The sequence below is a fragment of the Stegodyphus dumicola genome, chromosome 10 (genome assembly GCF_044657685.1).
Source record: "Stegodyphus dumicola isolate Sdum_Otavi_A_Nest chromosome 10, ASM4465768v1".
NCBI lineage: Eukaryota > Metazoa > Arthropoda > Arachnida > Araneae > Eresidae > Stegodyphus > Stegodyphus dumicola.
Genome location: NC_140777.1, coordinates 59,216,296 through 59,242,086, shown reverse-complemented (window position 1 = coordinate 59,242,086; position 25,791 = coordinate 59,216,296). Strand labels below are relative to the sequence as shown.

At 32.1% G+C, this 25,791-nt stretch overlaps 1 protein-coding gene across 2 annotated transcripts in view; it reads right to left on the bottom strand.

The window, feature by feature from the left end:
* Positions 1-25,791, bottom strand: part of LOC118196311 (protein Loquacious-like) — a 98,890-nt gene that overhangs the window by 29,253 nt on the left and 43,846 nt on the right. The gene's annotated exons all lie outside the window — the stretch shown is intronic.

Sequence of the window (25,791 nt, the reverse complement as noted above, 5' to 3'; positions counted from 1 at the left end):
ACCATGGCCAGGAGGAACAGAAAATGTAATTTTGAATTTCTAACCTGCAAATATTATAATGCAGTTTTTAATTTCTATTTTAATAATTCAAAGTAAGTAAACAAGTTCTGAATATATATGCACAATAACTGTATAAATTACATAAAATAAACAATTAATGAGGCAATATTCATAATTTTGTCTTGCTGCTGTTTAAATCTTTAGTTTAATTGAGATAATTATAATTTTTTACTATTGAATTTTTTCATAAAGCAAGTCAAAGAAGCAATTTATTAATTTTAAAATTCATCAGTTCAATATGTTAATAAATAAATAAAATACATATAATAAAAAAATAACAAATATAATTATAATAATAATTCTCTCTTAAAGGGGGGGAGTAAATTTCTTAATTACCTATATATTCTAATTTTAAAATATTTGGGTCAGCCATTCTGAATAGGTGGCAACACTGCTTCTGGCTCTGCCTATATCAAATTCTGTAAGTTACACTTAATTGTCATTATTAATTAAATATTTCACTACTAAACTGAAGAAAATGTAGCAAGTGAAATTCATATATTGAATGATCAGAAGAAAAACTGCAAATTTCTACAATCAGAGGATATTACTTTTATATAGAAAGACACTAGATGAAAAATAGACGAGGATTACCAAAATATAAATGGAGATGTTTCACCACCAAACATAATTTATCTCAAAGAAAACGTGAGTTTGATTCACTAATAAGTACCCAACTGTAAGAAATGATGTTATCTTATATAAAGCAAAAGCATCTTTTGATCATTAAATGCAATATCTTTGCACCAAAAATAATTTGGTACTTGCATATTATCCCACTGACCATAAAAATTGGCAGACATTCTGCCAATAGTGCCAAACATTCCTGCAGTAAGGAACTGATGTCTCTTTATTTAATAAACAGTCAGTATTTGACCCACTTGATTTCTGTGCTTCGTAAAAAGGTTTTTGTTGATTTCTTCTATTTTGTTAGTTCCTCCAATTTTAGTGAAAGTGTGTATTTCTTCTGCCTTCTTGGCATGCCTTCGTGGTGTGGTGGTCTGCACGCTGGGCACATATTCCAGAGGTCCACAGTTCAATTCCCAATGAAGGCGTTGCTAATTTTTCATCTTGCCTGCTTCCAAAAATACCTGATGTCTCCACAACTTGGAAAAAAAAAAAAAAAAAACTGAAAGGTTTTCAGATTTTAAATTACGTACAAAGGGGCGTTTTTTAAAACTTTTTGTGTATTACCTTTATTTATTAAATATCATGTTCTTTGCACTTAAAATTCAGGTCCGCAGCAATGTCGCAAAATAATTTTAAAATGAGAATATCTTTAGAATTTCTAACACACAGTTCCGCTCCCTGAAGATAAAAAGGTTTCCCCCTCAATAGAGAGTGTTGCCATTACTCGCTTTTAAATCGTCGAGTTTGTTAATAAAAAATTCATCGAATTTTTACAAAATAAGAAATCGATAACAAAACAAATTTCAGATTTGGTCTTCCCCAAGGCCATATTTGTAGGAGGATTACGTCATTCAAAATTCGATGGCTCTAGGTACCTTTGTTTTATCACAATGCAAGAAATATACATACATTTATGCAGATTTTTCATTGTTTAATTTCTTTAAATATAATGCAGGACTCTTAACATTTGGTGGCAACAGTTTGAAAAGTGATTCGCCGTTTGTAGTGAATCGACGCAAAATTGCAAAACGAAAACAATAGTCCCTTTAGACCTCCCTCCCAAAAATCTGAAATGTTTCAGATTTTAAATTACGTCCAAATGGGAGTTTTTTTTAACATTTTGTGTATTACATTTATTTATTAAATATCACATTCTTTGCACTTAAACCACAAAATTCAGTTCAACAGCAATATCACAAAATAGTTTTAAAATGAGCATATGTTTAGAATTTCCGATACAGAGACTCGCGTGCTGGAGACAAAAATGTTTTTTCTGTACGACGTTGCTATTGCTCGCTTTGATAATCAAAAATTCGTTAACATTTTACAAAACAGGAAATTGATATAAAACAAATTTCAAATTTGATCTTCCACATGCCCATATTGGTAGGAGGATTACGTCATTCAAAATTTCATGGCTTTATGTACCATTGTTTTATCACAATGCGTGAAATATATATATATTTATGCAGATTTTTCATTATTTAATTTCTTTAAATATAACACAGGGCGATAATACTTGTGGCAGCAGTTTGAAAAGTGATTCGCTGTTTGTAGTGAATCGACGTAAAATCGCAAAGCGAAAACAATAGTCGTTCAGGGACAAAGCACCTTTGGACTTAAAAAAAAAAAATAATAATTTGATAGCAGTTGTTTCAGCTGATATCAAATGGACAATTCACCGCATAAAATGTAACCTAACAGCTGAACCTTTAAGTGGTATGAGATGACATGTTCTGACATTACAGTAGTAATAAGTTCCTTAATCATATTTTTACTTGACATTACAAAAAAGTGTAATTTTATGACTAGCATCACAACAGTACAATGGTCTGTAATATGTGTATCACCTAAACACTGAATTTCAGTCATTGACCAATGATACTGCAACTATTCTAATACTGCTCTCAGCCTCAAAGAATAGAAGATTCAAAATACAACACAAATTTATGGGGACATAATTAATCCAGTCTGCGAAATGCACTAGATACAACAAATACACAGATTGCTCTGAAACTCAAGAACTCTAAGAAAACCGTTTATTAGCATGAATTTGTGTTTTCGTACAATGATGAGAACTAACCATACTTGCCTATAAAAGTTCTGGATAACCCAAAATGTAATATTTGATTGTTAATTTATTGAAATTATTAGTAATGATATTAATGATTATCAAGGTGTAAATATGTTAGAGTTCAATATTGCAATTACTCATGATCTAGAATGCATAATCAATTCAATCCATGCAACCAAACACAAATCACAATATTTCTTTTAGCATTTTCTGTTTTTCCAATGTCCAATTTGGTGCTCAATTTTATGTGAAAATCTTGCACGATAATATATATTTTGCCACCCTTATTCTTGGCTCTAAAATTACATTCAGTCTTTATTCTTTTGTCCAAAATACCATTTTTTCCTCCTTCAAGATAAAATTCAAATTTTATTTTAACACAGATCATGACATGAATTAAAATCCCAAAAATGAAGTTTTGAACTGAAGTTAAAAAATACTTACATATTGCAAACTATTTAAAATAATTAAAAATTAGTGTTTAATTTTGATTTCAATCAACATTAATATCATGAATAAAAAATTATAAAAACTTTAAATAGCAGTTATTACTTGTTTTAATTAGAAATACAAAAATGCGATCACATTTGTTAAGCTACTTAAAATTTACACTGCTTAAAAAAGTGTTACTTGTAACAAAAAGATGAATCAGCATTCTTTTACTAACAATGTAGCATACTTTTTCCAACAAATGCATTTCTTGTGCACTTGTAAGATCTGTCTCTATTATTCCACATAAACTAAATTAGATCCTACAATGAACCTGGCGAACTCTCGCACAAGCGTGAATTAAATACCAGCACAGAAGAAGGGTGAAAATAACCCTTTATTAATTCAAACTAATTTAACAGAAAGGCACAGACTTTGTGCGTTACAAAAACACCATCCACTTGCGGTGGGAACTATAACATAGAATTTCATACCTGAAATAAATAGTGCAAGAACGCACTTAAGTTTATGCCTAAGAGGTGGACTCGCAGGAATCTAACCAATGTGATACTAATCTGATAAGGCCAAGAGGCTTACTAGCGTGACAGCGAAATAACAATAAAACCTTTGCTTGGCTAGCGAAACACGCTCTGAATAAACTGAGATATTCACATGTTAAAATAGCACTTAACTTTAAATTTACATCCTGGCAAGAGAATGTGAGGGGAAGTTGAGAACAGGTAATGAAACTTAAAATAAGTTTGTTATGCAAAACAAGGAAAACCTTACACAGTTACAATATTTAATGACATTTTAAATTCAATTATAATTCTGTCTGTAATAAAAATACATGACACAACCCATTTCAACTTCAACCTCAAAATACAATACAACATATTTTCGATTAATCTGTATAATACAGATTAAAAAAAAATACTTTACACTATTTATCAGTAAATTTAAGCAGTTTGGTTTATAAAATAAATGTATTGGGTTACAGCATGCACAAATTATTGCAATCCTGTTTGTTCATCACTATTTTCATAACATTAAATGATGAGAAAAAAATATCCTTCTAAATAGCAATGTAATTTAACTAATTTAGGATAAATATAACCAGAGACATACAAAATGGTACCTTTATACAATTTTAATTATGAAAATGCAGAACTTTGTTTATCAACTGCTCATACTGTCTTTAATAGGAAAATTCATTTGGGGTAGATGTTTTCAGGGATTTTTTTTTTTTTTTTTTCTGGCGGAGGGTGATTATGGAGAATTTTTTTTTTTTTTTTTTTTTTTTTTTTCCATTTTTGAAGAAGTGCTGACCTATATCTGACACCCCTTAAAAATCAACAAAATTATTCAACACCTTCCTCAAACTACGGTAGCTTTTTTTGTTTTTTAAATTGTCAACCGAAATCAAAGCCAAGCTATATTTAGCGACTTAAATCCCTTATTTGGTAATATTTCTGCCGCTTGGCAAATTTATAATCTATTTTGATTTTATTTGCTGACTTTACTTAAAAAAAAATATTAATAATAAAATTATATATTAAATATTTAAAAAATTGAAGGTTAAAAATTTATATTATAATACTTGAGTCTATTAACTGAATTGTTGAGCATAATGTGCAAAGTATTTTCCATATTTTCATATGCAAATGGGCAGGGCTTCAGCAATTCCATTACAATATCCAAATGTAACATTAACCCTTATCACATTCAGTAGCATCTACTGTTAATCCAATCAACATTCAAAACAGAGAGAACAATAGCTTTGTTTATATTATTCTAGTATTTTGATGAGTCAACGGGAAACAGAAGATTAGTAACTGTATGACTAATTTATTTTTTATCTTTATCAATTTATTTCAATGTATGATTAAACAAAAATTATACATTACAGATTATGTACAATTAAATGAAGCAGTTGTGGATGAAATCAATTCCTAAATACAATAAATAAATTTTAATTATTTTTTTTAGACAAGGCCTGATTAATTAGAAATCAACTGTATTAGAAAACTACATTTTGTTACTTATATCGGAAAAAGAATATACATAAAACTAGTTATTTTAATAATTTTTAACATAATAAAAATGCATAAAAATTTTCACAGCAGGCCTTGAGAAATAATCAACACCTATAAGGAAAAGCAAAAGAAACAAAGTTTTAATTCTCTGGCTGATACGGTTTTGGCTAAAACCAAGTTTCCCAAAACTGCCATGACAAAGAGGTATTTTCTTGATTGTAATACGAAAATGAACCTGACACTTTAAATGTTGATTTATGCACTTTTAATGCATTGCACATACATATACTTTCTAAACCTGCGAGAACACGCACCCATTTTTGAACACGAGAACTTGCGCTGGGTATCGCCGCATTTCTGCTATTTAAATATCAATTAATCCTGTTTATAAGCAAACCTTACGTAATTAAATATTACAAAATAATACATTAAAGAATTTTACTGAATTTAATTATGCATACTTACACGTTTAAAGACAATTTTGACAAATGACATACTGATGTTCAACACAGACCTTTTTTCACATTTTTGGCATATAAACCTTAATTTTCTGTCCTTATTACATGGGAAAAAGGTCCATTGTTCATAATTTGCTTTGAGTTTTTTAACAGGCGGTTCACTAATAGAGATTTCCAGTTCCTTAGAAGTACTTGGATAAGTTAAGTTTTTCTTTTAAGCTTACGGTTTATGTGTTGCTCTGAAAGAACGAGCCCCAGTGTTTTAAAAAAGAAATGTCTGTTTCTGAACTGTATGGGAGAGTTTTTAGTGGACATCAACAAAATCCTGGCATTAATAACAGCCACGTTTAACCTGGAAAATAAAATATCCATTAGCCAGTAATTTGAAATCCTTGCTGTAGTGTATTCTGCAGCCATTTTGTCAACAACGTCCACAGCTCCTTTCATAAGATTATAAAACATGATGATATCTAGTTTTTTTTTAAAAATTCCATGGTAGTTTTGTCTATTTTATCGTCAGTATGCATTGTGGATGTCATGTTTCGTCTATTTTATCATCAGTATGCATTGTGGATATCATAACTACATTCTTGCTCTTTTTTGCAAAATATGAAACAATTGTTGTTTCTTTTTGAAATCCAAAGAGTGAAGAGTACAATTCCTTTTTCACCAAAAATTCAGGCAGTATTTCCCTTTTATTTTGTCTAAGTGTTCCAACCATTGTAATTTTTATCAAAAGTTCTTGCGCTAACTCATATCCCATAAACCAGTTGTCAATTGCGTCCAGAACTGAAAAGCTGTGTCATCAACCGCGTCACAATGGCTTTCGAACTATAGTCTATTTTGAAGGGTCCATCGTGTTGTTGACTGGCATAAATTTCCATATTCCAGGTATAAAATAGTAGACAATCTACTAGTGCAAATATCTTGATGCCATACTTAGCAGGCTTTTGGGGCATATGCTGTCTGAATCCCTACCAGCCCTGAAAAGGTTCCAGTTTCTCATCAATTGTGATGAATTCCCCAACAGTATATGCATTTTTACAATTTGTAACGTTTCAAAAAAAAAAATCTCTGATAGGAACCAATTTATCTATCTATCTTCTACTTTGACAATCATTGATATTATCAAAGCGTCAAAATCTCATCAAAAAGAGGAATCAAGTGCAACTCATAGGAAATATGTCAATCCCGGTTCCATCTGTGGCATACAAATCCTTCAAATTGGTGTTCGATGATTTACGAGTTCCACATATGTATAACAGTTCAAGAAATGCTTTTATTTCGATTTCATCAGTCTTTTCACTCTCAAATAAAATGTTCTTGAATTGATTCGATATAAATTGTTTGTGCACTGCACCATCATATTTAGCATGTTGCTATCGAAGAGAGCATTCTATGCATCTACTGGAGAAGTGACATCTCTTGAATAAGCTGTATTACCTGGAAGCTCGCTAATTATATTCCTTCAAGGCTTCCTAACATTTTGCTGGTATTTTTTCTTTTGCCCTTCTGTAGCTTTATCTTTACCAGTAGAAAAATTGGTTGTTGACAGTGAAATTTTATCTTATGTTTCTGTGTCAATTTCAGTAGAAGAATTGTGATTGCTACAGTATTCTTCATCCTCAGAGGCAACTAGCATAAGATATAGGTTTATCACCACTAGAAACAGTCTTGATTAGGTGTTGAAGATATTCACTATCTTTGTCATAATTCAAATAGTGTGTTATAATTCACTAAACTGAAAGAAAAAAGGAAAGATCTGACTGATGCAAGGACTAACATGGGTATGAAATACCCCCTAACACAGGGATGGGCAAACTACGGCCCGCAGGAAGGTTCCATCCGGCCCGCGGATATAATTTTAATTTGCCGGTCAGAGGCAAATTAAAAGAAATATTCATATATTATATATCCATCTCCTTTTCTACTTTGTTTAAATATTATATATTTTCTTCCTTTTTTTCAGAGAGCTGGTAGTCTGTTTACATTCTCTATTTTTGTTCTACAAAACATAAATCGAAGGAAATAGCAAACACAGGCAGTTTTCAATCGGTAAAGTGTTAAAAGCGGAAGTTATTTGTTAGTTATAGCTGTAGATTGGCGCCAACAAGCGTTATCTTTTTCTTGTGGAGCAGACATGGGAATTCAATATGGGTTAATTAGACCTCACATGTGGCAGACTGCACATTTTAAGCTCCATCTAGCGGCTTTTTCTTTTGGCGCGAGATCTAATATTATTGATTGCGTGTTGAAAGATTGTGGACATATAGCGTCATTGTGAATAGTGGTGAAATTATTAAAAGTATAGCGTAGCTAGTGCTTGTTTGGGTTATTCGTAAAACGTAAAGTTGATTCAGAGTGCCGCGCTTTTAATGATGAATGGACATGGAAATATTTTTTTTCAGTTGTAAAAGATAAACCAGTGTGTCTTATCTGCAATGAAGCTGTAGCATTCTTCAAAGAATATAACATTTCCCGTCATTTCACACCTAAGCATAAGAATTCCAATTACGAAGCAATGTCCGAATATGGTGGAAAAAAAAAATGCAGAAAGTCTTTGTAAAAAATTATCAGGTCGGCAAAATTTTTTCAAGAAGGTAAACAGTATTCAAGAAGCAGCTACACATGCAAGTTACATAGTAGCATAAAATATTGCTAAAAATAATAAAGCTCTCAGTGATGAAGAGTTCGTTAAACAATGCATGCTCCAAGGTTGTGATGTTTTATGTCCAGACAAGAAAAATAATTTTGAGACTGTAAGCTTATCTCGAAAAACGGTGACTTCTAGAATGGAAGCCATCGATAAAAATTTGGCATCACAATTAGAGTCAAAGATTGGCCAGTTTAAATTTTGTTCCATAGCTATGGATGAAAGCACTGATATAAATGATACTGCTCAATTAGTATTATTTATAAGAGGTGTTGATGAGAACTTTGAAATTATTGAGGAACTGGCGTGCATGCGTTCTTTAAAGGGAACTAGAACGGGATATAATATTTTTCGTGAATTTCAGGAAGGGCTTTTAACTTTGAAAGTGCCCATAACAAATATATGTAATATTACGACCGATGAAGCACCAAATATGATAGGAAAAAAATCTGGATTTCTTGGACTCTTTAATCAAAACTATCCCGGGAACAATGTTGTTTTTCTACACTGTGTTATACATCAAGATGCTCTGTGTAAATCTGCATTGAATATGAAACCCGTGCTTGATACAGTTGTGAAGCTTGTAAATACTATTCGATCTCGTGGGCTTACTCACAGGCAATTTCGAGATTTTCTTCAGTCAGTGCAATCTGAATACTCTGATGTACTGTATTACACGAAAGTAAGGTGGCTTAGTGCAGGATTTGTTTTCGAGCGGGTTTGGCAGCTGAAAGACGACATTGTGTCATTCTTCCACGAGAAACAATGTTCTGCGGAGTGCAAAATGTTAGAAGATACAAAATGGCTTTCAGACTTTGCATTTTTCACAGATCTTCTTTGTCATATGAACAACTTGAATGTCAAGATGCAAGGGAAAAATCAATTTATCGACGATATTTGGTCACATCTCAAAGCTTTTAAACTAAAACTTAATATGTTTGCTGGGCAGCTAGGTAAGAATGACTTATCTCATTTCCCGAGGTTAAATTCAACACCCTCAGTAAATGAAGAGAAACTTAAGAATTATGAAGATAGCTTGGAAAAACTGCATTTTGAGTTCGAACGCAAATTTCAAGATTTCAGTGGCATTCAAGCAGAATTGGATATTTTTACCATGCCATTCAACGCAAATTGTGAAGCAGTGAGGTCAGATTTGCAGCTTGAATTAATTGAGTTGCAATCTAATAATCATCTCAAGCAATTGTTTCTAAATATGCCAAAGTTAGAGTTTTACAAATCATTATCGAAAGTAAGTTTCCCAAATTTAATATCTCATGCCCAGAAAATCAGTGCTATGTTTGCTTCATCTTATATATGTGAACAAGTGTTTTCAACTATGAACCTTAGAAAGAATTATTTCAGAAGTAGACTGACAGATGAGTATTTAGCCTCGTTCCTTAGAATCAGTACATCTCACTTTGAATCCAATATAAGGAACTTTTAAAAATGAAATCGCAATTTCATTCATCTCATTAATATATTAAATTGTAATACCTGTACATTGTTTTTAAAATTTTAGAAAAATTCATCTTGGCCCGCCAAACTTTATTTTTTCGATTTTTGGCCCGCGATCGAAAAAATTTGCCCATCCCTGCCCTAAGAACTGTTTCTCAAAATCTACTTTTAGAGCTGAATTAGTTTTCCCCCTGCTGAAAGGCTTAATCTGACGAGAAGAAAGTAACAAAAGCGTTGAATGAAAATGAATCGAGCATGTTGTACCCGGTGCAAGTTCTCATGGGTTAAAGAAGGCATAAAAAATATTCTAGCCCATACATGTATATATACATTTCATAATAATTTATAAGAAAACTTTCCACATAACATCTTCAAGGAATACAAATTCAATTTAAAACCATGAATGAAAAAATTTTTTTGCTCAGAATATAAATTGTGTTCCTTAGAAATAGTATATGGAAAGTTTTCTTATTATAAATTATTGATTTATTAAGATACAATAACGCACTGAACAAATATTAATTTAGAAGTCAAACAACAAAAATCAAGTGTTATATTTTCAAATTTTCCAGGACTAGTTTTGATGGTTTTACCGAACCAATCATCCTAAGCTACAAAAACTTGGCCAAGCTTTCTTATCTTATCTAATCATATCCTATCTCGGTCACTTGCGCTTTTGCAGCTGAGGTTAATGGTTCAATAAAACCATCGAAACTTAGTTCTGTGAAAATTTGAAAATATAACGCTGATTTTTGTTGTTTGATTTCTAAATTAATATTGGTTTATTACTTTGCAGCTTTAGCGCAAGTCGTAGGCATTTTAATTTACTTTTAATTACTTTATTTTATATATAACACACATAAAGAAATTTAATAAGAGGCAAAAATAAAAGCAAATTTTTTAAACACATCCTGCGCTACAGCTGCAGGATTGAAGTAAAATAAAGCATCAAAAGTTAAAAGTAAAGGGAGATTAATTTTTATATTTTTATTATCTTGTATATATATTTTTCCTTTTTGCATTTTTAGTTTTTCAGTTTGTACAACTATGATCATTTTTATTTTCAAATGCTTTGATTTTATGTTTAACCACTTTACGAGGATGCAATTATTAATACTGTTGATGAATTGCCTTGCTTTAACTCCAATTTACTTATAACTTTTGATGCTTTAAGTTTATATATATATATATATATACATATACACGCACACATATATAAATGGCTTTGCTGGTCAGAGGGTTAAGACATCTGCCTAATATGTACAAATATACTCTATGAACAATGCTTTACATTAGATAAAAAAAATATATGCATTTGTACATTATTTATACATTTTAGAATAATTTTGCTAAGGTGAGAGAGCAATGTCAAAAATATCCCAATAGAATTATTTTGCGATGACTATCCATTTCAGTAAATTATATTTTTATTGATGGTAAATAAAATATTGTCTGCATTGAAGGTAGCATGTAAAGTTCTATCTGAAAATCTATCTATAATCTCCATTCAGTTTTGAACGTTCACAAACATCTCCATTTCCAGAAATTTCAGCATGGTAAATTTAATAGGAATTTTTTTCTTATATGCATATAAAGTATATTCTTGGATACTTAATACAACTGCATACGTTACAGCTACTATGTCTCCACCCTCCCCAAAAGAGGCCAGATCAAAATATTGTGTTTTTCAAGCTGCTATTTTGTCACTTACCATTTCTAACTATAATGAATATGTTCAGGTTCATTCTGGTAAAATGACAAACAACTATGATATTTTTGGAAATGAAGAAGCAGACAGACTTGCCAAGCCCAGATACCTTATGGTCTAACCTGATTCCCCTTTGCCTTTGCTTAATTTTAAAAGAATTATATACAGTACAAAGTCTGTAATTCGGACGTCCATTATCTGGAATAATCTATAATCCAGACCTCAAAGCCACAAACTCTTTTTTTTGTATGCTTTACGCATGTGCGTTTAGCACAAAAAACGAAGCAACTTAAAAACAACTTGCATTGAAAGAAATGTTTAATAAAGTAAACAAATAAATATTCAGCTTTTTTCTTGTAAATTTTGATACTCCTTAGATCATAATTTCTCTTTATTTCATAAATTACGGCTTCATATTTTTAATTGTATAATTTTGGCATGCCATCTTACCAGATTTAAATTGATGATCTATAATCCGGAATCATCAAAGTCCCGACGAGTCCAGGTTACGGACTTTGTACTGTATAATAAAATGAAAAATAGCAGAATATCCTTATTTATTGATGCAGCAGTGGATAAGAAATGGAATATCCTGCTCAACTAAAGAAATAAAATCTTCATTTCCTTAAATTGGGCTGTTGCAGTTGCTTGCTTGTATTTGACAACTGGCCATGATTATTTACAGAAATATTTACATTGGATTGGAGTTAAGGATTCAGCTTGTTACCATCTGTGTCATCAAGGTAATATGAATGGTGACCACCTCAAGAACTACCCTATTTTAAAGTTTATTTCAGATACTTCTATCAAGGCTAATTTTAACCCTTGCTTTTTTACATTCTCATACTGGGCTGCTCGTCAACTGATAGCAGAAATGCTGAACACAGGTATCGAATTAAAAAAACTTAATACAAAAATACACTGTAGAGTTACTGGGTTATTTTGAAGCAGGACTCGTAAAAAATGAGCAACGCTCTTGCGGGACTCGAACCTGGACCTCTCGAATATACGCTGTGTGTGCTATCACTACACCACGACGGTCTGCTGGAAGGAGGGAGAAAATATCTTATATCCTCGCCCTTGGAGATGATAGGACCCAACTGCCAAGTCCTGGTGATGACTAATTATCCTCCACCACCTTTTTGTTCAGGTGCCACTGTAGAGTCATTAGGTTATCGATGCAGGACACATGAAAAATGAGCAATGCCCTCACCAGGACTCAAACTTGGACTTCTCAAATATGTGCCAAGTGTGATATTGTTACACTACAAAAGCATGCTGGAAGGAGGAAGAAAATACCTTATAATGCTGTTAGATAAAAGACGCAAATGCATTTCTATCACTGAAGTTATGTGCAAACATTTTCTGCATTTACATTTCAACATTCTCATTTTAGAATAAATTCAGATAGTGAATCTTAACAAATTTTTTCCTTTTAGATTTAATATTAATTTCGAATTAATGTAGTTAATTCTAAAATTTTACAGTAGGAGTGAATCTGTCTAGAAGTTTTCAGACATTGCTTTTAAATTTAAATGTCCTTTTAGCCAGATTGTTTACATTCTGCGCAGACTTTACTAGCAAATACGAATTGATTCTTGAAAATAGTGCTTATAAAAGACTTTTCTAGCATTAAAAATAGAAAGCACGGTTAAGAAAAGGAGGCTACAGAAGAAAGAAAAATCCTTTTCAATAAATTTAAAATTTTCATTTTGGCAGCACCATTTATCCAATTGTACATATTTGGAAAGTAATGGCAAAATCCACCCAGGAATTAAATTTATAGAAATTTCTATTGTTTGGGATTTGTAAACAATGTATCTATTTTTCTCTTGTATAAAAGAATAAGATTATTCTAAGAGTAATTTCAGAAGTGGATATAAAACATTTTTACTCCCACAAGAGTTTTCTATCTTTCTGTTATATTTACTGACATTACTTTCCTTTTACAGTACAAAGTTTGAAACCTGAAAGTAAAACATCCAAAACAATCTAATAAATGAGCATTTTCCTTTTCTTTCTCCCCTCTCTCTCTCTCTTTTTTTTTTTTTTTTTTTTTCGAAATTTTTCAAAATTTACACGTGGTAGTTAGGGAATCACACCATGCCCTATGATAATACACTGACTGACGTTGGCTGCAACTACACTTTCGGCCCAGGAGTGATTGTGGAGGTGAGAGGTTAATATTTTTATATCTGACCTAAACAATAAATGAAGTCCCAAGACACATTTATTTAGAGCAGAATGCTGCTGATATTAGTTTCCTTTTGTTGACATAAGAGTGGGGAAAAGAGAAAGCATTAGATTTGGAAGAAATTCAGTTAACATAGTCCATAACTAATTTGATCCAGCTTGTCATTTTCTGTAGACTATTATTGCAGCTATCTTATCACAATTAAAGTTTGAGTTTTTGATAATGTCAAAAAAGACTTTCTCATTCTGGAGCTGCAGCAGGATCTGCAAAGCTTTCTACTGCAGCCTTGGTGAAATCTGGATGTAAGAAAAGTGCATTTTCAAAATTAGGCGAAACAGCAACTTTTATTTTGCCATAGGCTTTAGAATGCTACAGAATGCAAATACAGAATACAGCAGAAATTTTTGCAATTAATAGAATTTGTGAAGAAATGTAGAAAAGTGATAATAATTTTGGAAAATCATATTTTCAATTTATGTTATCTTACTAGATTTAAATTGAATTTCTACATGTTATCTTACTAGATTTAAACTGATGATCTAAAATCCAGAGCCGTCAAAGTCCTAATGATGATCTCAGTCTTTGTACTAATCATAATGATAGTTAAAGAAAAAGAACAGTTTCACGTTCAGTAATGTGTGTGTGTGACTATGGCAAAGCCACAAGGGCTATCTGCCTAAGGGAAGGGATGCCTTCGTGCAGGACTTTCTCAGGGAAACTGGCTTGTTTACCCGTTACACATGGGGAAAACCATGAAAACGCCCATGCAGCCAGCCCGTTCGCGGGATTCGAACCTTGGACCGAGCTACCAGTGTTCAGCGACATTGCCGCTCGGCCGCTGGTGGGCTTTCACATTCAGTAAATCTTGAATAAATAATTCTTAAGATATGGAGACTATTTTACTTATGTATACATGATTATACATTTTATTTACGTATAAATAAATTATACATTTGCTTGATTCATCTTATACATTTATATATAAATGATTCAGATTTAATATAAAAATTAGAAAGCATAAAATGCAATTTACAAAATTTATTAACTCTCACAATCCTTGATCCTGAGATGCATATTATCAGAATTTTACAATATAAACAATTTATTAGATGAAAAGTTAGTTGTTTTCCTTTCGAGAAAGATTCTAACTCTGTAAATAGAAATGCTGCAAAAATCACAAGGCAAAGCATATGGTCTACCAAAAATATTTATTTATCATTCTTTCTGCTGTCACTCATTCGAATACAAAGGCTACTGATTTTTTAATAGATAGCTGCAGTGTATCAACAGTAATGTATCATGTAATCTACACAATGTTTAATGTGCACAATGCCAAGACTATGCACCATACCAAATTTCTGAAATTTTCTGATTTTTTTAAAGAGAAAACAGATTGCTGTGTACATGGTTAAAAAAAAAATAATGCACATACTATATTATGCATAATGTTTAATGCGCTCAATGCCGAGTGTGTGCAGTTCTCTGATGTTTTTAAAGTGAAAAAGATCAATGTCCACATGGGGAAAGAAACAATAATGCACATAATAGGTGTAATGTTTAATGTGCCTGTATTGTGCACATTAAAAATTACACCTATTATGTGTGCAAAAACTGTGCATGATGCTGAGTTTGTGCAATTCTCTCATTTTTTTAAAGCAAAAAACTGACTACTGTATGCAAGTGGAGAGAAAAACAATGATGCATGTCATGTAATATCAATTTTGATACTTTCATTATGCAACTAAACTAGCTTTATAAAAGAAAAAATTCAATAGCTTTTATATTCGAACGTGCGATAAAATTAAATGTGTAAATTATCATTTATTACCTTTCCAGTTCAAGCACCAATGTACAAACTACTAGCCTCTCAAATCATATAGTGCTTAATGACATTGAATGAGGCCGGGTTTGAATTCCAGAAAAGGCACGGATGTTTAAGCATAAAGTGTCTCTGTGTCAAGGGGGAACTCAACACACATGGTGAGTCAATTGTCCACTTGAGAGGGTGGTGAAAGGGGAAATGGGGTGGGGAAACCCTCAGACAACCTCTGGGGTGTTCTTCCGCAAATCTGGTTGGAAGATTAACAGTAGTTCGGTTCCAACAATACCTCAATCACTTGTGGCACTAGATGAGATACAGAGATGCTAGCTTAGCTTCTATCTGTTCCTGTAAAAGGCTGCTGGTGCAACATAGTGTCTTTTAAGAGCAAAATATTAGTTTTGTTCTTAGGCATGCTCCTGTGTATTTATTTCTGAAAAAGCAAAATAGACTTTTCAATATATTGCTACTGCTATCCAGCTGACATTTATGGCTTCATTCAGATGATGATTTTGCCATGATAAAGTGTTGTGGTTTATGGCATCAAAATCAATAAATCTCCTAATACCTGTTTCAGTCAGTAAGTGTAAAGAAAGCTGCACTAGTGTAAATTAGCGAAACCATTGATCGATGTTTGCTTCACAGTGATTGGTGGTTCTATTATACCAAGGTGGCATAAAGTTGAAAAGTCAGAACTTTTGGGCAAAATCTTTAAACAGTTTTTGTGATGTAGCAAGGTTTGGTTGCTTAATAATGATGATTGGCTTAAGACACTTATGAATTTAAAACCTTAGTGTCCTTATCTGACAACTCACTAATAGTCGCACACACACTACGGCAGCATATAACTTGCATGGTTTTGAAATTTGAGTGTCATTTTTATAGCCTCTGCTAGTTCTACAAGGTCTGGTTGCTTAATAATGAAGCTTGGCTTAGACCTCTTATGAATTTAAAACCTCAGTGTGCTTATCTGACAACCCACTAATAGTTGCACGTGCAATGCAGTAGCATATAATGTGCATGGTTTTGAAATTTGAGTGTCATGTCTACAGTCTCTGTAGTTGTGATAGTGTGTGTGTGTATTTTTCACGTAGCAAATCATAATGACGATATGGAGTTTATCTGCTCATGAAAAAGAGTGCTACATTTTTACAAAAAGACGGCATTCTACCTAGTAGTAGAAAAAAGGAATGTGCACATTTATGCAATTCTCGGATGTTTCATTTCAAACTTAAAACAGATTGATGTATAATCAGTGTCCGAATTTTGAAGTAACTGAAGAATTAAGATGATTACTGATAATTTTTTTAAACTTATTTCAATTATTACAATTTAACAAGCATTCATAATTGCATATTCAGTATCTCAAAGAGGTGTTACTGTTTTCAGTTTTTATGAAATCATGCAAGCAAATGCCAATGCTAATTAACAATGAATAAAATCTTTCACTTATTTGTCTTCAATATTAAAAAAAGAAAAAAAAGAAAAGAAAAAAAAAAAAAAAAAAAAAAAGAGCCCTGCTGAATACAGCATTACCTTAAGCCATTTTATCTACACTTGTTAAAAACATTTTGCATTAACTGCTATATTATACCAAAAGTTTCATATATATGAAATAGGTTTTTAATACAATCAAATATCTTTAAATGCAATTAGCAGCATTACTAATAAAATCTAAATGTTTATGTAAATGTAAGAGTGCATAACCTTTTTAGCAGAAGGGCCACTCACAGAAACGACTTGGTTGCCTAGGGCTAATAGCGTATGCAAAAATAAATAAATAAATAAATTGAGGCAATGGAATAAGTTGCTTAATTTCCAATTCAGACATGTAGGATATCAGTTTTAACTGATTTGGAGACCATAACATATACAGTCAAAAGTCGTTAATCCGGACTCGTCGGGACTTCGGCGATTCCGGATTATCGATCATCAGTTTAAATCTGGTAAGATGGCATGCAGAAATTATAAAATTAAAAATATGAAACCGTAATTTATGAAATAAAGAACAATTATGATCTAAAAGGTATCAAAATTTACAAAAAAAAAAAAAAAAAAAAAAAAAAAAAAAAAAAAACTTAGTATTTATTTGTTTACTTTATGAAACATTTCTTTCAATGTAAGTTGTTTAAGTTGCTTCGTTTTTTATGAGATAATATATTCCCTTTAATTCTATAAACAGACATAATTTCTTGTTCAGTTACAAAGTTCCGCTGTTCAAGTCCTATAATTGCTGTGTCAAGAATACTGACTAATTTGTCAATCGAAATTTTTTCGTTTTCAATAACCTCTGTCACTTTCTTCGCTATCGGAAGCGAATTATAATGACGAGGAACTTAATTTAAATCATATCAAAGACGGAGTACATCGAGATGAAATACTACATTTAGTAAGGAATTATAAGCCAAATAAAATAAAAACATCTGCCCTGAAGATAAGGATAGTGCTGACAGATCAACTTCCAATTCATTGCGCGCCACATTGTTTCCCTCCCCCCCGCAGAGCAGTGTGAAATTGATAAACATATTTCGGAATGATTAGATAATCAAAGGATATGCCTTTATCCATTTTTTGCAGCAATTCCACTTTCTGTTTAATGACTTCGAAACATACTTTCGCTTTGTAGATCCTTTACGTATTAGTAAATATATATCGGAAATTCTATTGGACATAATCGAAAGTTCAAGCTTACTTTTATAAAATTGCTCTAACAGTCTGCAAAAAATAATAAGACGGATCCAATTCGAAGATTAAAGAACAACGCAATCTGCAACATTAACTGAATTAGATAATTTTAGCTTAACTTATACCGTCCGTTATATATTAAACGCGCATGCGCACACGCATATTCGCAGCCGTAAAAGTCTTACGCGCATGCGTCAACGCAACGCATGCGCAGAAAGTTTGTGGCTTTGAGGTCCGGATTATAGATCATTCCGGATTATGGGTGTCCAAATTAACGACTTTTGACTGTATATGCAAGCAGGAAGAGAGGGAGGTTTTCCTTTCCCCTTGCATGTGCTACTGGGGCCAACACACCCAGTCCAGCTTGAAAAAAAATTAGTTTATTTTTGTGCATTATAATTTAATATTTTAATAAAAAATATGTATAAGTTAGCCATAGCTAAATATATTAGTGTGATGGTCGAGACTGAATTTTATCATATGTTTTTGATATAGTTGGTTGAAAGCTAGTTGTTGATATTCTTAAGATGGATTGCAAGTGTTGATCTGTATGTTTATTTCTTAATTTTGACTTATTTAGATTTACAAGAGAAAATGTTTGTTCACATAAATAAGTACTACCAGACATGGTAGCACATCTACTTGTATTATTCTTTAAATGCAAAAATTTGGCAAATAGAGTTTTATAAAAGTCAGGAATGTCTAAATCATGGAATCTGGATTGGCATAAGTAAGAAGTCTGTAAATCAATAAGTTCCATTTGAACATCTTCTGAAGCTTCTTCAACTAAATCAGAAAACGGATCTCTAAACAGTTTAACCTCATGCAACTCAAAATCTGTAAATTGCTTTTCAAATGAAGTAAGCAGCATCTTTATTTGATCTGAATTAATCCAGTCGTTTATCAGAAAAATTTGCTTTGCGTTTCTTCAGGAATATTTTGACAGCCAAGTTACTTTGAGGAAAACAGCCTGAGTTTTAGTTTGAAAGCAGATACTGCATTGACCAATTGACTGATGAACTGTTTTTTTTTTTTTTTACATCAATTTTTTGTTTACATCATTCAGATGGCCTGTCACATCAACTAAAAATGCTAAGTCACACTTGAAAGATGGTTCCTTTAACATCCTAGTTTGCTTGCCATTTTCTTCAAGGAATGATATTATTTCATCAATCAAATCAGCAAACCTTTCCAAAGCCTCTACAAGGCTCAACCACTGTATTTCAGAGCAATATATGAGATCACTATGTGATGCATCTGTGTATTCTAGGATTTCCTTAAATAGCCTTTGGTTTAAACCATGTGAGAAAACAAAATTGATTGTATCGCTCACTACCTTCATCAGGTGGAAAATCCTCGTTCTTTTGCACAAGGCTGTTCTTGGTGTATGATACAGTGATACCCAAGCAAATCTTTGCCTCAATCATCCAAATGAGTCTCTCATTAGATTCACCATGCCATTCTGAATTTCAGTCATTTCTGAAGCGCCATCAGAAGTGATATTAACAAGTTTGTTAGCATCAAAATTATGTGCCGAACACAAAAATTTAAAATGGAGGGTAAAATTACAGCTTCAAATATTCGCCCCTTCATTGAACTTATTCCAACAAGGTCTGGCGCATCAGCTGCTAGAGAAAAGTACTTATATTTGGCAGTTGCAATCTGTAATTTTTTATTAACATTATCAGATAAATTTTTAATTCTTTGAATTGTCATTCTGCTGAGATTTCCATTTTAAAATTTCTTCACAGCTTAAGGGCATACATTATCGAACACCAATAATATACACTCCTTTGCAGAATTGTCATCAGTAAATGGGTAGCCACTTTTAGGAATGAAGTCGTAGTGTCACTTAATATTATACTCCTTGCAAACACAAATTGTAAAATTACATATCAAGCATATAATGGAAAGATGGTTCCTTTAACCTCCACCAGAAAGATGGTTCCTTTAACCTCCACCAGAAAGATGGTTCCTTTAACCTCCACCACAAAGATGGTTCCTTTAACCTCCACCAGAAAGATGGTTCCTTTAACATTCTAGTTTACTTGTGTTTTTCTTTAAGGAATGGTATTATTTTATCAATCAAATCAGCAAACCTTTTCAATGCCTCTACACGACTCAACGATCATACTTCAGAGTAATATATGAGATCACAATGTGGTGCAACTGTGTGTTCTAGGATTTCCTTAAATTGCCTGTAATTTAAACCATGTGAGCGAATAAAATTGATTGGATTACCTTCATTAGGCGGTCAAATCCTAGCTCTTTCACACGCAGCTGTTCTTGGTAATGATACTGTGATACCCACGCAAATATTTGCCTCGATCATCTAAATGGTTTCTCATGGTGAAGTTTCTCTTCACCATGCCCTTCTCAATTCCAATCATGGCTGGAGCTTCATCAGTAGTGATAATGATGAAGTTCGTTTGTATCAAAATTATATGCAGAACACAAATTTAAAATGGAGGATAAACTATCAGCTTCAGTTGTTTGCCCTTCGTTGAACTCATTCGAAGAAGTTCTTCAGTTACTTCAAAATTTTCAGAAATTCCTCTAACACACAAATGCAGCTGAGATGTTGAAGAAATGTCTGTTGACTCATCAGCTGCTAGAGAAAAGCATTTAAATTTCGCAGCACCAATCTGTTATTGTTCATTAACATCATCAGATAACTTTTGAATTCTTCTCTGAATTGTCATTCTGATGAGATATTTTAAAATTTCTTATTAGCTTCACAGTATAGTTTCTCGGATGCCAACAATGTACACTCTTTTGCAAAATCACCATCAGTAAATGCCACTTTTAGCAATTAAGGCTGCGATTCCAAAACTAACTTCAACACAGTTACCTAATTGTGAAGATGCCTTTGTAAATACATTCCTTTGTGAAATGATAAAATGGCAGAGAGATTTGATTTTACGATTTTGATCCACTCCCTCAACCTTTCAAAATGATGATTTTGTAATATCGATTAACATTATAGTCCTTACATACACTAATCGTATAATTACATATCAAGCACGTAATTCTATTATTTTGGTACACAAAAATGTACTTTGAAGTCCAGACCTCCGAAAATTTCTTATTATCGTCTACTACTTTTCTTTTCATTTTCGATCCATTCATCATGGCAAGTAACTATCAAAACCACGTGGGGAAAAAAAAAAAAAAAAAAAAAAAAAATTCTACATTGGTTTCTCTTTCAAAATAATATTTAAAAAAAGTGAAATATTCAAAACAAGAAACTTGTTAGACTTGTAAAGAAAAATAAATATACGAGCGATAAAACAATGCAGAGTGTCAAAAGCCAAAACTGCAACAACACAAAGCAAATGAATGCAGTGCTTCAAATCCAAGTGAATATTTTTCTCTCCCTTTTTACTAGTGCATGTGTGCAAACACTTTTGTGCTACATCATACCACAGACCATTTCTCAATCTGTGCGCCATACAGGCTAGGAGCAGATTTGGCGCTCAGGCGGTGAAACTTGCTTTGGTTGATGGCAGGAACTTGGTTCAGTGCCACTTCTTACTTTAAGAGGAAATAGTAGAATGAGTAATGAAGGAAGAAGCAGTGAATTTTTTTCTGCTCGTAACCCATTCTAGAGACAACTGGTATATCAAACTGAAACAAACTTTTGAAGAGGTCTTGGCAGGCCACAGGTTGTGCATCCCTACTTAAATGGTAATATATTTTTTCAGTATTTTTATTTACAGTTTTATGTCTGAAAAATAAATGCAGATCTATACACCTCAACATTTAAAACTGAAACTATTTCTGAGTAGAGAATTTTATTCAATACAGATTTAATTTCATGAGTTGGCAAGAGTAATTGTCTTTTTTAAAAGTATTTTTACGCATTTTAATTTCTAAAAAATTTTAAAGGTAAATTCAGTTTTGAGGTATGATATAATTATACTGTAATTTAAAGTTTTCATATTGCTGCCCCATCTTTAAGGGGAACTGATAAAAAATGTTTTGCTTCTGAAAAGCAGTCTTTTTCCATGTTCTTGAGATTATTCAAAAATTTGCGTGGTACTTTTGAATTTATGCTTCGCTTTTGAAATGCTAAAAAAGTGGATATTTACGATACAATTTCATGAAATGTTTCAAACAGTAGCATGAAAAAGAAAAATTAAAATTCTTAAAATAAACAAATAACTTATCCTCCCCCCAAAAAAAATGGTTGCTTGTGCGTAGCACAGCTTTACCACGAGTCTGGGGTTCGATCCCTGGGCTGGGCAAGGATGACTTAGCCTTTCATCCCTTGAGTGGGTCAATAAAATGAGTACCAAGTTCACTTGGAAACTAAACACCAGGAGTCCTGCGAAAAGCTGACCACTTGCCCAGGGCATATGCTGATGTACTCCGGGGCCCAAAGGTCAAGAAAGCAGAAAAAAGGAACTGCAGTCCGTGGCCCACTAAGGCTGTTTGGTGCCACTGAGTTTAGTTTAAATAATAAAATATACCATGGAAAAGAGAAAATTAACAGTTTTAATGTGACTCTCAAATAAATGAAAATTAAAATGGGAGTTTTAGAAAATCAATTAGTAATCAAGTAATTAAATGATACCCTTTATGCCATAATTTCTAAAATCATTGAAAGATTAACTTCTGAAATTGTTAAATTCAATTTAAGAAAAATGTACATAAATAGTTTAATACATCTCTCTTTCTCTCTCTCTCTCTATATATAGATATATTAGTTTAACAAAACATAACATTAACACTGTATATGTATTATAAAAAATATTAAGTATTTCTTAAACTACTAAAAACTGTTTTGCAATGCATATTGTTCTACAATATATAGTAAATAAAATAAGCTTAAGAAGATTTATAAGAATTAGTGATAACAGAAATTTGTTTCTGAGTACTGAGAAAACAGTTTCAAAAAAGAACATTAAGATAGACTAATGCAAAAAAGTGCAAAATTAATCAAGAATTTTACTTCCCACATACTTTACATACAATTTCTAATATGCTTATCAGAAGTAATTTTATAAAATATGTCTATGTATTTTTTTTTCCCCCGAAAAACAAAATCTGAAAAGATTCAGATTTTAACAGTCAACAAAAAGGGCTCTTTTACAGTTGAATATAGTTTATCAGTAGAAATTATCAATAGAGATGGCTGAGGTAGAATAGCAAAACATTCAATAGGATGCCAGATGGGATATATATTTGGAATGGGAACATTCTACTTGTATATAGCTTCTGCCTTTTTCGGAAAAAATATGTAATGTAATTCTATAAACATACTTAATGTTTTAAATAAGATATATTGTGAATTAAACACATTTTTACTTAAATTAACCTAGTTCAAAAGTTTAAAAAAAAATCTTAAGATCTGTATCTACTGCTTTAAAATAGCTTGGCTTGCTCATTAATAAAAGGCAGATTAAATCTCAGAAATAAATATCTTACATTTTACCAAATCGCAACAGATTCAAAAGAAAAATGAAGCAACACATTTACACTGGACCACATAAAACCGTGTTAATTAATTTTTCTAGAATTTTTGCATTTATATTTTATTATGAAATTAACTAAATTGATGAGTAATTTCATCTTGTTCCTGTTTTACAGCATTATTTCAAAACAACTTTAAATAATATTTTGGTCATAATATGAGCAAGTAAAATATTAACTTTTCATTCACTTTAAATTAAAGGCATATGTTGACACTTTAATTAGTCCACTTAATGTTGCACTACAAAATACCAGTCATTTAACAAATAAGTAAAAAATTCCATTCCGGTTATTTAATGCCTAAAATTCATTTCAGATCTTAAGCTAAAGCTTTACACTGATGTATACAGTATAAAGTCCAAAATCCGGACTCCTCAGGACTTCGACGATTCTGGATTTTTTCGGATACTAGATCATCAGTTTAAATCTAGTAAGATGGAGTGTAGAAATTATAAAATTAAAAATATGAAATCATGATTTATAAAATAATGAAGTATTTATGATCTAAAGCAGCATTTCTTAAACTGTGGGCCGCGACCCCCAGAGAGGTTGCGGGACCTGCACGCTTCTGGGGATCATAAAAAAATTAGGAGTTTTAATATTTCTTTAACTTATTATAATAATTTTATAATTACCAAATATTTTTGCACAATGTATCTGAAAATGCATAAAGATAAGATAATACAGACAAAGAAAAATGTTTCGATGCATTCTTTTTATAGTAAAAACACACAGTTTACTTGCTTTGCACGTGACACTGTCATTTCATCTGTTACTTATTTAAAATTTTCACATTGTTCTATGTCTTAAAATTAGAAATTCAGTCAGTGACCTAAAACTGCAATAGTGTATTACAGTACAAGAGAAAAAATTGACAGTTTTACCAGGGCTGTGGAGTTGGTAAGGAAAATGACCGGCTCCCTCATATATATGTAAACATATACACATCGGCTACTGCATATTTTTTTAATATAAAAGAAGTACAGTCAAAAGTCGTCAATTCAAACTCCCATAATCCGGACCTCAAAGCTACAAACTTTCTGCTCATGTGTCGCGTTGATGCATGCGCATAGGCGTTTACGGCTGCGCATATGCGTATGCGCATAAGGCCCATATCACACGGCGTTTGCTTCACACGAACAACTGTTTCGGACAATTTTTCTGCCTGCTTTACTATCGAAAGAAAGACATGCGACTTTTTCCTTCCTTTCCAAAAAAAATTGCAAGTTGTTCGTTTTCAACCAATCAGCTATCAGCTTGTTTGTAATGGGGAACCAGTTTCTCCAGTGTTAGCCACAAAGCGATCTATGGTGATTGGCTGTTGTGACAAAGCAGAAAAATTGTTCCAAACAGTTGTTCTTCCGAAACAAACTGACGTGTGACAGCAGCCTAATACGTTTATGCATGTGTGTTTAATGTATAACGGACGGTATAAGCTAAAATTATCTAATTATCTATTTCAGTTAATGTTGCAGATTGTGTTGTTCTTTAATCTTCGAATTAGATCCGGCTTATTATTTTTTGCAGACTGTTAGAGCAATTTAAGAGTAAGCTTGAACTTTCGATTATATATTTCCGATGCTGGAGCTCCCAAAGGATCTACAAAGCGAAAGTATGTTTCAATGTCCATCAAACAAAAAGTGGATTTGCTGCAAAAAATGGATAAAGGCATATCCTTTGTTTGCATGATATTCATGCTTTCATTGTATCTAACACATAAGGAAGATGTATATATGTAGTCAGTTTTATTTATATGCGCACATGTACATTAAATTTTCCTAGAACTGCTTTTTGAGATGTTACATACTATAGTACATACCAACACCTATCACTTAAGTTTTTAACATTATACTTATAACAGCACTACAGTAGATAGTTTCTACCATATTTTATCTCCAGTTGCAGATCTTATCTTGAAATCTGAAAAAACAAGAGATATTATATACAAAAACTAGGATGTTTCAACACTGAGCAGCAACTCTGATTCACAGAAACTCCAGCTGACTTAAATTCATTTTACAATGCACGATTCAGGTTATGGAACTATTCAAAATACGATTTTGATTGTGAAATATATCAATATTTTATTTAGATATTCTTAATTTTATGTTCTTT